At 43.7% G+C, this 14157-nt stretch overlaps 1 protein-coding gene across 4 annotated transcripts in view; it reads right to left on the reverse strand.

The window, feature by feature from the left end:
• Window positions 1-4120, reverse strand: part of LOC126998432 (FERM domain-containing protein 6-like) — a 91427-nt gene extending 87307 nt beyond the window's left edge. For 3 of the 4 annotated variants that reach the window (XM_050860109.1, XM_050860111.1, XM_050860112.1), the window contains exon 1: window positions 3355-4119. The gene's annotated coding sequence lies outside the window, so the exon portion shown is untranslated. Of the gene's footprint in view, window positions 1-3354 lie in introns of all 4 variants that reach the window. The other variant, XM_050860110.1, reaches the window with a different exon arrangement.
• Between the last annotated feature and the right edge of the window lie 10037 nt (window positions 4121-14157).

The following is a 14157-nucleotide window of genomic DNA, read 5'->3' on the forward strand; positions in this document are numbered from 1 at the left end:
CTTTACTTATACCGCCTTTCTTGTAACCCTTGACCCATTTGAATACTTCTATCAGATCTCCCCGCACTCTTCGTCTTTCTAGAGAATGTAAGTTGAGATGTTTCAGCCTATCTTGATATGGGAGGTTCCTCAGCCCCTGAATCATCTTGGTCATCCTCCTCTGAACTGATTCTAGCAAGCTGATGTCCATTCTGTAGTGTGGGCACCAAAACTGGACAGCATAATCTAAGTGTGGCCTAACTAACGCTAAATAGAGTTTGAGGATGACCTCTGCATTTTTGTTGGTTACCGTCCTGTTAATAAAACCTAATACCCTGATAGCCCTATACCTCGCACTAATACATTGCTTCCTTAGTTTTAGGTCAGAGTTCACTAACACTCCTAAATCCCTTTCACACTCTTCCATGCCTGTCGCTGTGGTGTCTAAACTATACCCGTGTAATGGGTTGGGTGTTCCTACACTTAGTACGCTACACTTGGTGATGTTAAAATTCATAAGCCATTTCTCTGACCAAGCTGACAGTTTGTTGTGATCCTCCTGCAGTGCTCTAGCATCCTCCCTGTCTTAATGAAGCGTCCTATTTTGGTGTCATCCGCAAATTTACCTGTCACTGGTTATCCCATTGTCTTTGTCACTGATGTATATAATGAATAAAAGCGGGCCTAAAATTGAACCCTGAGGAACCCCACTGGTAACATTACCCCATTCGGATTTTTTACCGTTAATGGTAACCCTCTGTTTCCCGTCGCTAATCCACGCCCTAATCCAATCATAACCCTTCCCTCCTATTCCATGAGCCCTGACTTTATTAGTTCTAATAGTCTCTGGTAGGGTATCTTATCGAAGGCCTTACTAAAATCAAGATAAACTTCATCGTAACTCTCATCATTGTCAGCTGCCTCGTATACTCTATCGTAAAAGGATAAAAGATTAGTAAGGCACGACTTTCCTTTAATAAACCCATGCTGTGAGTCGTGAATTAAATTATGTCTGTCAATATGGTCCCTAATACTATCTGCTATTACTGACTCAAGCATTTTACCTATAACTGACGTCAAACTAATCGGCCTATAGTTTTGCGAAAAAGATTTGTTTCCCTTCTTATATATTGGAATAACGTGTGCCTGCCTCCATGAAACAGGCACCACCCCTGTGTCTAATGACTTTCTAAAAACTTCTGTTAGCTGCCCACTGATATCAAATTTACATTCTTTTAATACCCTGGGAAAAATTTCATCTGGCCCTGGCGCCTTAGTAACTTTGGGTCTATCTATCTGTCTAATCACGAGCTCCCTACTTGCGTTGATGTTGGTTAATCCTTCTACCTCTTCTCTCCTGTAGATGTGTTCTCCCTGAGGTATATCGTCTAACCTTTCTTTGGTAAATACAGTTGAGAATTATCTGTTTAAAGCCTCATTCATTTCCTCATCTGTATCTAAAAAAAAAAGGGGGGGGGCATCTAAGAAAACAAAAACGAGCATATTGACCACTTTCTCGTTAACACTTCACACTTTACCCCTCTCTCTCTCTCTCTCTCTCTCTCTCTCTCTCTCTCTCTCTCTCTCTCTCTCTCTCAGTTCATGTTTTTTAGTAGTAGTAGTAGTAGTAGTAGTAGTAGTAGTAGTAGTAACAGTAGTGGCAAAGTTATTTATGGTAGTCATTATAGCTGCAGCAAAAGATAAAAAAAAGCAGGAGGGAAACAGTAAATCTATCAAAGGCACTCTGCAAATGGACAAAAGAATGGATACTATAATACATAACTAAATAAAAAAGAAAGATTTATTATCCAAGCTCAAATGGGAAGGATGAAGAGGAGGAGGAGGAAGAAGAGGAGAAGGAATCAAAGAGAAGGAAAGACAATCCAGAGAGAGAGAGAGAGAGAGAGAGAGAGAGAGAGAGAGGGGGGAAGGGAGGGCAAGGGGAGGGAAGGGGGGAGGGCAGGGGGGAGGGCACATACAGGGCAGTAAGCGACCATGTTTGGAAGGGGAAGGAATGTTGCTTGGTCACTGCATGTCTCCCTCCCTCCCTTCTTCCCTCCCCTTCACCTGCCCTTCCCAGCCTCCTCCCCCCCTCACCTGACCTCCTCCTTCTACCTCCCCAACACCTGCTCCCCTCGCCTCTCAAGACCCTTCCTCCTCCTCCTCCTCCTCCTCCTCATGCCAAGACCAACCGATCACCCTCACACAACAACACTCATGATATAAGAGTTCAAAGCATTATCCTTGCGCTCTCTCTCTCTCTCTCTCTCTCTCTCTCTCTCTCTCTCTCTCTCTCTCTCTCTCTGACACACACACACACAAATGAAGTACACCTACAAGAACGAAGCAGTAGTAGTAGTGGTAGTAGTAGTAGTAATAGTAATAGTAGTAGTAGTAGTAGTAGTAGTAGTAGTAGTAGTAGTAGTAGTAGTAGTAGTAGTAGTAGTGGTGGTGGTGGTGGAAATAGTAGCAGTAGTAGTAGTGGTGGTGTTAATAGTAGTAGTAATAGTGATGATGGTGGTGATGGTAGTAGTAGTAGTAGTAGTAGTAGGTGGTGGTTGTAGTTCTTTAATTCATTGACCATTTCCTTCCCCTGAAATTCCTATTCAAACTAAGGGTTTATGCAATCGTGCGTGCGTGCACACACACACACACACACACACACACACACGATCTTCATTCACTCACCTCTCTCTCTCTCTCTCTCTCTCTCTCTCTCTCTCTCCAGGAATCCTCAACGCCTCTAAGGAACCATTCTTTATTACTCCCCAGAATGGCTCCCGTCGGCCATCCTACACACGCTGGTCGGCCAAGAAATTACCCATAACATTCCCCAAATTAACCATAAAAACTGGTTGGTCAGACTAAGCCTAAAAATGTGGATCTTAATTATTTACAACGCTCTCTCTCTCTCTCTCTCTCTCTCTCTCTCTCTCTCTCTGGTGGAAGGGCACGGTTCAGCCTGAAGGCACAGCACCACGCGGCACTTCCCCTCCCCAGCCCCTCAGGTCGTGCCTCCTCCGCCTCGTAGTGTCACGGCAGGTCTTCAGGTGATCAGCTGTCGACGCCTCCTGCCCGCGGGTTGGTTGTTTATATCAGATAAGGACGCCGCCGGTGCCTTCCTACGTTATGAATGGGTGCAGCAGGAGCCTCGCCCTCCTGCCGCGCCCTGGGGAGTGACATGCGTGGACGGTGTAGGCTCCGGAATGAGTTGGGTGAATAATGGTGTGTTTTGGTTGGGGAAAAATGAGTGAGAAAGTGGTCAACCGTCAACCGCTACACTTGTCACGTGGTGGGGCTGACATGCCGGCGAGTCCGTCTCTCTTCCTCCCGCCACTCACCGCACATTATCCCCTCAGTGCACCTGCCACTCACCTTTTCACCATTCCTGATTGGGTGTGCCGACCAGCCTCACCCTAATCCAGCACTAACCATCTCCAATCATAGTGTATCCAGTCAATATTTTCCAACTTGACACGAAAATTCCACTGCCGGGCGAGGATCACTCAGAGGAACATCACCTCAACTGCAGGAATTTTCTATGTAACTCTGCTCTTAATTCTGTGTCACACTCGGTATCACACTCAACAGATCCAGGGGGCCAGCTTCCGGGCCTGGGGATGCCGCACCACCGTCAGGGCCACGCCGACGGAGCCAAACTTGAGTAGGAGTCACGGGCACTGTGGGACATGGCCGACGCGACGACGCACACACCACTCTCACTCCGCCACCGGCCCAGGGGAGACTAAATCTTCACCATCACCACATCCAAGTCCAACCCGCAGAGGCGAGAGTACACCGAGATGCCAGGTTCTTCCAGCACATGCTCCGCGCTCGATGTGTTGGGAGGGAGTCTGGGCTCCAGTAAGGGGGAACCTGCTGCTAAAACGACAAATTGTGGCCTCATTATCTCATACCGATTGATGACACTGGCGAGATGGACACAGGATAGCGCTTTCATGCCATAACGTGGGCGCGGGGAACAGCCGTCTCCGCCGCTCGCCCCTAACACGCATGGACAACGAAGGCTTGAGAAAACACCGTAGCCAGCTCCTCTCGGTGATAAATGTAAAGATAATAAACAGACACGAGGCGGGAGAGATATTTCAGGTACAATCGGTCAGGTCTGAGATGCAGAATTCCATAGCTGGCAACCCGCACGCACCTGGCATGTGTAGAAGGTTGAGGAGGGGGAGGGGGGCCCGCTCCTATGGAATGTGGCTGCCTCGGTTGTTCCCTCCCGGCTACCCGCGGCCTTCTTCCATTCCGGTCTCTCTCTCTCTCTCTCTCTCTCTCTCTCTCTCGTGGCACGGAGGTGAACACAGACGAGGATTTTGATACGAGGTTAATTGTTGTTTTGGCGCAGGTGTTGGTGGTGATGGTTGTGGTGGTGAGGGTGGTGTATATATGGTAGTGATGATGACGGAGGTGGTGGTAGTGGTGGTAGTGGTGATGGAGTTAATGGTGACGATGATGGTGGTGGCGAAAATGAGTTCCAGGAATGAAGTGAGATGAGGGTAGTGGTGACGACAGCTGGTTGTGGTGGTGGTGGCGGCGACGGGATTGAGATGAGGGGGAAGGGGGAAGCTGTGGTAGAGGTGGTAGTGGTGGTGGTGGTGGTGGTGATAATGGTAATAATGTTGAGGGAATGCGGTGGTGATGGTGGTGGTATGTAGTAGTAGTAGTAGTAGTAGTTGTAGTAGCAATAGTGGTAGTGGTAGTAGTAGTCATAGTAGGATTAATCTAGTAGTAGTTGTAATAGTAGCAGCAGCAGAAGAAGAAGAAGAAGAAGAAGCAGGAGGAGGAGGAGATGAAAAAGAATGAAACACGAAGAAGAGGAAAAAGAAAAAAATATCAAACATGATGACGCTAGTGGTAGTAATAACAGCAGCAGCAGCAATATCAGCAGTTATAGTGGTAGTAGTAGTAGTAGTAGTAGTAGTAGTAGTGAAGTGAGGTCGATGTAGTCATAATGTTCTCACCATCTTCATCTGTATCAAATCATTTTATTTCCTCACTGCACCTGCCCCGCCGCCCTCTCAAATATACATCTAACAATATGTTTTTAATAGTCTCGGAGCTGAATTCCAACATACCTGATATTTCGTTGTACTGATACTTCGAGATGTCACTTGTTTTCTCTTCTGTATCTACCTGTCTGTGTGCGTCCGTCTGCCTGTCTGTCCGTCTGTATCTGTCTCTCTCAGTGATATAGATGTAACAACTAGAACATTCTTCCCTGCCAGAGCACGCACATACCCACAATTCCAGTACGTACACGCTTCGTCATCACACAGAGGAGGCACTTCAACCACATAGCTAAGCCTTTCTCTTAAGAGGGGTCGGTCATGTTTGTTTTTTCGGTTTGCTTCATCATAACAATAAAAAATAAATAATAAAGTAGCAAGCAGCGCGGAGGGGGGAAGGGGGTGAGGGGGTCGGTCATGTTTGTTTTTTTCGATTTGCTTCATCATAACAATAAAAAATAAATAATAAAGTAGCAAGCAGCGCGGAGAGGGAAGGGGGGGGGGTCAAAGAAGCGAAATCTGACTATGTAACATTCAAACAACCACACATCGTAACATCTGGTAACACTGATCGGTTGTTCACGTGTGCGGGGAAAAATAAGTAATCATAAAAAAAATAATGAACGCATATTTCAATTACGGAAAAAAAAAATAATAGTAATAATGACCCAAGTTTGTGACAATGATCAGGTAACTTGTAATCAATTCATTTTGTCATTGTCATTGTTGTTGTTATTGTTGTTGTTGTTGTTGTTGATGATGATGATGATGATGATGGCAATGAAGCAGTTATAGTAACATAATGTAGTAGTAGTAGTAGTAGTAGTAGTAGTAGTAGTAGTAGTAGTAGTAGGAGCAAAAGTAGTTATTATTTCAGCTATTCTTGTTCATCTTTAACAATAGCTACTTTGTGATGTGATTATTTTTTTCTTCTGTGGCGACTGGGATGATATGATTTAACAACAACAACGTCGATTCACCCTCCTCGACAGCCAACATCGCATCGACAACCAGCCAGCCCTCCCCCATCCCACCCATCCCGCCGCCGGTCGACCCATCCTGTACTCATCAACGGAAACCTTCTCTACGGAAACGGAACGGAACTTACAACATTCTGGCACGAAGCCGTAAAAGAATGCGCCAAAAAGGTTGCAAGACATCACAATAATCATCCTACTGCAACAGGACTTCACCCTTTTTACTCCTTCTTTTCTCCTTTTTATTCTCGTTTAATTTTTTTTCCTTAATTCCTCCTCTCAACATTTTTATTCCCAAAGTTACTGTCGCTGTTGTCAATGAGCCTCCTGCACTGTACATGGTCCTTTCTTCAATGTGTTTTTCAATATTTTCCCTTTTGTTCTCTGTATTCTCCTTCCTCTCTTCCGTCCACCTATCCTTCTAGTCCTTCCTTTCTTCCTTCCTTCTATTCTTCAGTCCCTCCTTCCTTCCCTCCGTGACACAATAATTGCAAAAGTTTCATCCCATTTTCTCCTGTACTGTGTTTTTCAATATTTTACCATCCGTTCTCTGTATTCTCCTTCCTCTCTTCCGTCCACCTATCCTTCTAGTCCTTCCTTTCTTCCTTCCTTCTATTCTTCAGTCCCTCCTTCCTTCCCCCCGTGACACAATCATAATTACATTGCAAAAGTTTCATCCCATTTTCTCCTGTACTGTGTTTTTCAATATTTTCCCTTCCGTTTTCTGTATTCTCCTTCCTCTCTTCCGTCCACCTATCCTTCTAGTCCTTCCTTTCTTCCTTCCTTCTATTCTTCAGTCCCTCCTTCCTTCCCTCCGTCACACAATAATAATTACATTGCAACAGCTTCATCCCATTTTACCCCCTTCATTTTTTTCTTTTTCCTCTTTTTTTTTCTTTTTCCTCTCAGCATTGTCAACCCAAAGTTTTAAATAGGGTTGATGTTGTCTACATGAGTCTCCTGCACTGTGGTCTTTTCTCCATTGTTTTTTTTTTCTTCGTCTATTTTTTCAAGTATTAGTATTTCATTTGTGGAGTTTTTGTCTCATTTTTTCGTTCCCTCACACGATCATCCATCTCTCCACCTCTTCCTCGGCCTCCCTTGCTTCCTTCTGCCTCCTCCTCCTCCTCCCCCCCCCTCCCCCCCCCCCAAAAAAAAAAAAAGACGCCATGGCTAGTGCGTAAATCGGTAGCATATTTGGCATAACACATCAATTACACTCCTGCTGTTTCGCTTCCTCCGTCCAACGAAACTGAAAAGGGGTGGTATCAGAGAAGGGAGAGAGAGAGAGAGAGAGAGAGAGAGAGAGAGAGAGAGAGAGAGAGAGAATGCAAAACTGCGAGGAACGGACGGACAGACAGACAGACGACAGCAAACAGCAAGGTGAAAAGGTACTGGTAATAAACTTAATAATTTTAGGATATTTAATTTCGTTTGTTTGTTTCTTTTTCCTTCTTAAAGTTTCCCTCGTCAAGAACACACACACACACACACACACACACACACACACACACACACACACACACACACACACATTGCACGGTTAAAAAGAAGACACTTCCGCTATAATATATACGATAAGAAAATAATTCAACCATTTATCATTACAGAGAAAAAAAATGAAATAAGTGATAAAGAAAAAAAGGATCACAAGTGCCAACTAGAAAGGAAGTCGAGATGCTGAATAACAATATTTCGGCACTTGGAAACAAAAGAAAGAAAAAAAAAACTGAAAAATAAGGGACGGGTCGATTTACCTTGAAGGGCCTCACGGAATTCCGACTCGTGGTGGTGGTGGCGGTGGTGACGTATGAAGCAACCCTTGAGAGTCATCTGGGGAAAAAATAGGAAAAAGAAAAGGATTTCGTTTTTGTTATTTTTGTTTTCAGCAAAATGAGTCAGACTTAAACCTCATAATAATAATAATTATAATAATAATAATAATAATAATAATAATAATAATAATAATAATAATAATAATAATAATAATAATAATAATAATAAAAGAAGAAGAAATAGAAGAAGAAGAAGAAGAAGAAGAAGAAGAAAAAAAAAAGAACAACAACAACAACAGAAGAGAAAAAGAAAAAAAAGAAGAGAAGGAGGATATATATATATATATATATATATATATATATATATATATATATATATATATATATATATATATATATATATATATATATATATGTGTGTGTGTGTGTGTGTGTGTGTGCGATAGATTACTTAAGTACTCGTTTCCTTTTTTTATATCCTTTCTTTCTCCAGTTAAGTTCTACGGTTTCTTTAATATGTCTTATAAGCACACTGCTCACGCCTTACGGTGTGCTTATAATACTATTACAAAAAGGCATATTAGCTGGAAGAATAAAGGATTATAAAATTATTTAAGAAAAAGCTTATCAACTGGAGAAATAAGGGATTAAAAAGAGGAAACGAATACCTAAGTAATCAGTTATATACAGATGACATTCCTCTACACGAGAGTGCAGTGTTTAGCACGCTCGGCGCACAACCGAGGTCTGGAGTTTGATTTGTGGGCGGGGAGGACACGTATCGGCGACCTCCTCAACAATCGCGCCGCTGTCCACCCAGCAGTGAGTGGGGGCCGGTGTTGGCCAGGGGATGTCTTGCCTCACGAGGGTTGCTGTCCAAGGGCTGCAATCCCAAGGGCTCCAAATGAAAACCACATTGGAACAAAGTGGTGGTGAAATATTTTTGTCATCCTCGGTACAATTAGATACAAAAGAAACCATACCGTTCTAACTATACAAAGAATGTCTCCCGAGTAGGGTTCAGGGTGAATAAGAAACAGCTTAACGCTATGTTCTACGATTAGGCTCAAAATGAAGTAAGAGTGAAGAGTGAAGAGGACAAACGGTGATATGAGAAGGGAAGGAACAAGACAAAGATGAAAATATGGGTTAGATGAGAACACAGACGCAGGAGGACAGCATGTATACGAAGGAATGAACAGAAGAGCAAAAACAAGAGTACGGGACTGAAGGAAGAAAGAAGAATAAAAAAAATGAACGGAAGGGAACAGACAAGGACGAGAAAGACAACGAGAAACAGGAAAGTAGTTTGGTAATGATGAAAAAAAAAAGCAGGTATGAGAAGTAAGAAAAGGAAAGGCGACAAAAAGGAAAGATTGGGTTTGAGAAAGAATAAACAGAATGAGGAAAAAAACTCAGTTCCCCCTTGGGGGTATACGCCGGGGTGCGCGTCATCTCGCCCACCCTACGACACAAATCCCGGGGTGACCCTCCGAGCAAGTCACCAAGTCGCCATGCAGACCCCCTTCCATCTTAAGTGCCTCAAGACAAAATCCATCGACTTGCTTGATCCACGAACTTTGCAGGCGTTCCCTTGGCTTCCTCCACTGGGGTTCTCTCTTACTGAAACAACCCCGTGAGCAGGGTCGGTTTCTGGGTTGCGTGCCACATGCCCATGTAGCCGGAGTTGGCATTCATGGACTACACGAGTATGTATGCAGGTATCAAAATAAACCTCGATTCAGTCTCACTTAGTAATCGCCGAGTTGAAATTGAGTCATTCCAGCGGTATCCCATGACTCTGCGTAGGCACTTATTACCAAAGGCATCAATTCCCCTCTTCAAGTCACTATTTACCGCCCATGTCTCACAGATAATGAGTAAGACAGAGCACAAGCGTGTGGCGAGGACATTGGTATCTTGGAAAAAGTTCACACACCTTTGTAGCGTAGTATACAGAACAACGGAGGATCATGTCGTGATGTTTTACGGTGGACTGGCTTGGCTCATGGTGTTGTAGACTCGCTCAACACTAGTATATGGCGTTGTCGATACATGTGCTGAGGGACAAAGATCTGAATGAGGATGACAGCATACGTGAAATGAGACGGGGAGGGTGGGAAGATGCATGTGCGAGAAGGATGGAGAGGAAAGAACAGGACAAGGAAAGGTGCAGAAAGAGGAAGGCTGATAAGGGGGAATGATCAGGAGAAAGAAGACACGGAATAAGGAAAGAGCAGGATGATGAGGGAAAAGGAAAGAAAATTAATTAACTTACAAATAAGGCGGGGAAGGAAGGGAGGGACAGAAAGAAGAAACAAATCAGGATAAAAAGAAAAATAACAGATGCTAACTATACACAGAGGCCTTGCCCGATATTCTCCGATATTCTCCACCCATACACCTTCAGGATAAAGTCGAAGGTTTGTATTCTTAGACGCTTTCGATTCTCACATCAACTACTTCCTAGGGCCAAAAAGGTGATCAATCGGATTCTTTTTTTTTTTTTTTTTAAGGTTCATGGTACAGAGGAGGGTCAAGCTACCACCAGGGTCATAAAACTACACATGGAAAGGCCCAAGACTCCTACGAAAGCCTTGTCAAATGCATGTGAGTGCTTGAGGGATGAAATGTTTAATGATAAGGCCCAAAGGTTTGTCACCTCATCAACTCCCCTTAATTGTATTCTACTCCTTCATTTCCGCAATATTGTTCCTTTCCTTTGTATTTGCTATCACTGTTTTTCACGGTAACAGGTCTTCTCAATTCTGCTATCTGGATGCCTTCAACCTTCCCGCGGCCTCGCTGGCGAAGACTTTCTACCCAAGCCCATCCCTATATGCTGTCAACTTTCTAATGAGAGTCAGCCAATATCTTTAAATCCATTCATTCCTTTCACTAGTAAAAAAAAAAAACAGATAGCTATGACTTTCCTCCGTCTGTATTACCTCCTTCCTATGGCTTAAACTCTTTCAGGGAGGAAATATTAAAGGTCGTATTATTAAACAGTTCAGGACCCAGGTACACACATTTGACAAGGCTTTAGTAGGAGTTGCGGGTATTTCCAGGGGTAGTTGTAGGACCCTGGTAGTAGGATGACCCTTCTTCTGTACCACGAACCTAGAAAAACACTCATGAAAACCCAATCGACCTTCTTTTTGGCGTTTGGAAATAATTAACGTGAGTGGCGGAGGCGCCTAAAAATACCAACCAAAGACACCTTTAGTGCTAAATTTGATCCGTTTTTAAATTTACATTATCTTAAGGGATGGTGGTAGCAGCGTGTTGTGAGCTGCTTTTCTGCTTTATTTGCCTGGCCTGCCTTCTTTGTCCCCCTGAAAATTATAGATGAAGGAATGAACACGAAGACAGGAGGAAAGAAATTATAGAAGACGGAATGAACACGAAGAAAAGGGGAAAGAAATTATAGATGACGGAATGAACACGAAGAAAGGGGAAAGAAATTATAGATGACGGAATGAACACGAAGGAAAGGGAAATAAATTATAGATGACGAATGAACACGAAGACAGGGGAAAGAAATTATAGATGACGGAATGAACACGAAGAAAAGAGGAAAGAAATTATAGATGACGGAATGAACACGAAGAAAAGGGGAAAGAAATTATAGATGAAGGAATGAACACGAAGACAGGAGGACAGAAATTATAGATGACGGAATGAACACGAAGAAAAGGGGAAAGAAATTATAGATGACGGAATGAACACGAAGAAAAGGGGAAAGAAATTATAGATGAAGGAATGAACACGAAGAAAAGGGGAAAGAAATTATAGATGACGGAATGAACACGAAGACAGGGGAAAGAAATTATAGATGAAGGAATGAACACGAAGAAAAGGGGAAAGAAATTATAGATGACGAATGAACACGAAGAAAAGGGGAAAGAAATTATAGATGACGGAATGAACACGAAGGAAGGGGAAAGAAATTATAGATGACGAATGAACACGAAGAAAAGGGGAAAGAAATTATAGATGACGGAATGAACACGAAGAAAAGGGGAAAGAAATTATAGATGACGGAATGAACACGAAGAAAAGGGGAAAGAAATTATAGATGACGGAATGAACACGAAGGAAGGGGAAAGAAATTATAGATGACGAATGAACACGAAGACAGGGGAAAGAAATTATAGATGAAGGAATGAACACGAAGACAGGGGAAAGAAATTATAGATGACGGAATGAACACGAAGACAGGGGAAAGAAATTATAGATGAAGGAATGAACACGAAGACAGGAGGACAGAAATTATAGATGACGGAATGAACACGAAGGAAGGGGAAAGAAATTATAGATGACGGAATGAACACGAAGAAAAGGGGAAAGAAATTATAGATGAAGGAATGAACACGAAGAAAAGGGGAAAGAAATTATAGAAGACAGAATGAACACGAAGAAAAGGGGAAAGAAATTATAGATGACGGAATGAGCACGAAGAAAAGGGGAAAGAAATTATAGATGAAGGAATGAACACGAAGAAAAGGGGAAAGAAATTATAGAAGACAGAATGAACACGAAGAAAAGGGGAAAGAAATTATAGATGACGGAATGAACACGAAGGAAGGGGAAAGAAATTATAGATGACGGAATGAACACGAAGACAGGGGAAAGAAATTATAGATGACGGAATGAACACGAAGACAGGGGAAAGAAATTATAGAAGACGGAATGAACACGAAGGAAGGGGAAAGAAATTATAGATGACGAATGAACACGAAGGAAGGGGAAAGAAATTATAGATGACGAATGAATACGAAGACAGGGGAAAGAAATTATAGATGACGGAATGAGCACGAAGACAGGGGAAAGAGAGGACGAGAGGATGAACAAACAGAAAAAAAAAAGACCAGGATGAGGAAGAGCGAAAAAATGTTTAGAGATCTTGAAAAAGGTCACACACACACACACACACACACACACACACACACATGGGCTCTCTCTCTCTCTCTCTCTCTCTCTCTCTCTCTCTCTCTCTCTCTCTCTCTCTCTCTCTCTCTCTCTCTCATTAGCTAACACAAGACAGATTAATGGGACACCAAATTGCAGACGAAAATGTAGAAACAGAAGAGAGAGAGAGAGAGAGAGAGAGAGAGAGAGAGAGAGAGAGAGAGAGAGAGAGAGAGAGAGAGAGAGAGAGAGAGAGAGAGGAAGGTAAGGGGAGAGGAGGGGTAAAGGGAGGGGGGTAAGGGGGTGGGTCAGCCAACATTTGGGCACCGCAGATCACCTTGAAGACTTCCGCGATCCCAGCAAGGTAAGGTCCTGCCCCACCCACCCCACCCAGCACACGAACACACACACACACACACACACACTCGCGGAACACAACATAATAGCGCTGACAATGTGTGTGTGTGTGTGTGTGTGTGTGTGTGTGTGTGTGTGTGTGTGTGTGCAGGGAGCTCGCAAGGTATGTACTACAGGGTTCCAGTCCCCCTGACGGCTGCCTATAATCGCCGTTGGTGTTGCGTGCGTGGCCGTGGAGCCGCAGCAGCAATAGGCCGGCCACGAACGCCCAGCCCAGGGTGACGGACCAGTACCGCACCGACGGATCGTGAGGTTCAAGAGGCGCCCCTATAACCATCCGCAAGCACCACCACGAATTTGGCTCACACACCAGCGCCCATCACGCAAACCAAAATATGCAACACACACACACACACACACACACACACACACACACACACACATGCACACACACGTATCCACCTAGCGGCCAGAGAAGAAACTACATACGCTACTACTGTTCCGACACATTCATCGTTGAGCGGCGAGCGTGTATGTGACTCAGGAATTATCAGGGAGGACTATACTGCATAACACTGGCGCCCTGTGTGGATACCCGACAGCCTTGAAAGCGAAGGATCCAATGCTCCCGTAATGTATGCATGCTTGCCTGAACAATAAGTTAATCGCCATTTCTGTGATCCGTAGTAATTATGATAACCAAATGGAATTGATCGGTTCGGCTCAGCGTCCTGTTACTTCCATGCATGCACGAGAAATGTTAACCAAATGATCATGTAACTCTGTAATGATTAAAAAAAATACCTCCTATGGGTCTTTCTTTCTATTTGTATTATGCTGTGCTATGACAGATACGGTAACAGTTTATCCCCAGTATTTATATTCGTAAATAAGCATGCATGCATGGCGACAAGTCGGTGGCTCACTAGCATGTTTTGTACGGTGCAAAACAGCTTCGTGTGTGTGAGTGATGCAGATGTGAACCCCATACTGATCATTTTATCGCTTATGAAACAATAGAGAAGTCGCAAGTCATGGAAATCGATCATGTAGAAGGCCTGGGTCCTGTCCATCTATTTGTCCATGTATACTCGTGTGGCACATCGAAAACCAGCTTGTTCCCATTGGGCT

The sequence above is a fragment of the Eriocheir sinensis genome, chromosome 14 (assembly GCF_024679095.1).
Source record: "Eriocheir sinensis breed Jianghai 21 chromosome 14, ASM2467909v1, whole genome shotgun sequence".
Taxonomy (NCBI): Eukaryota; Metazoa; Arthropoda; class Malacostraca; order Decapoda; family Varunidae; genus Eriocheir; species Eriocheir sinensis.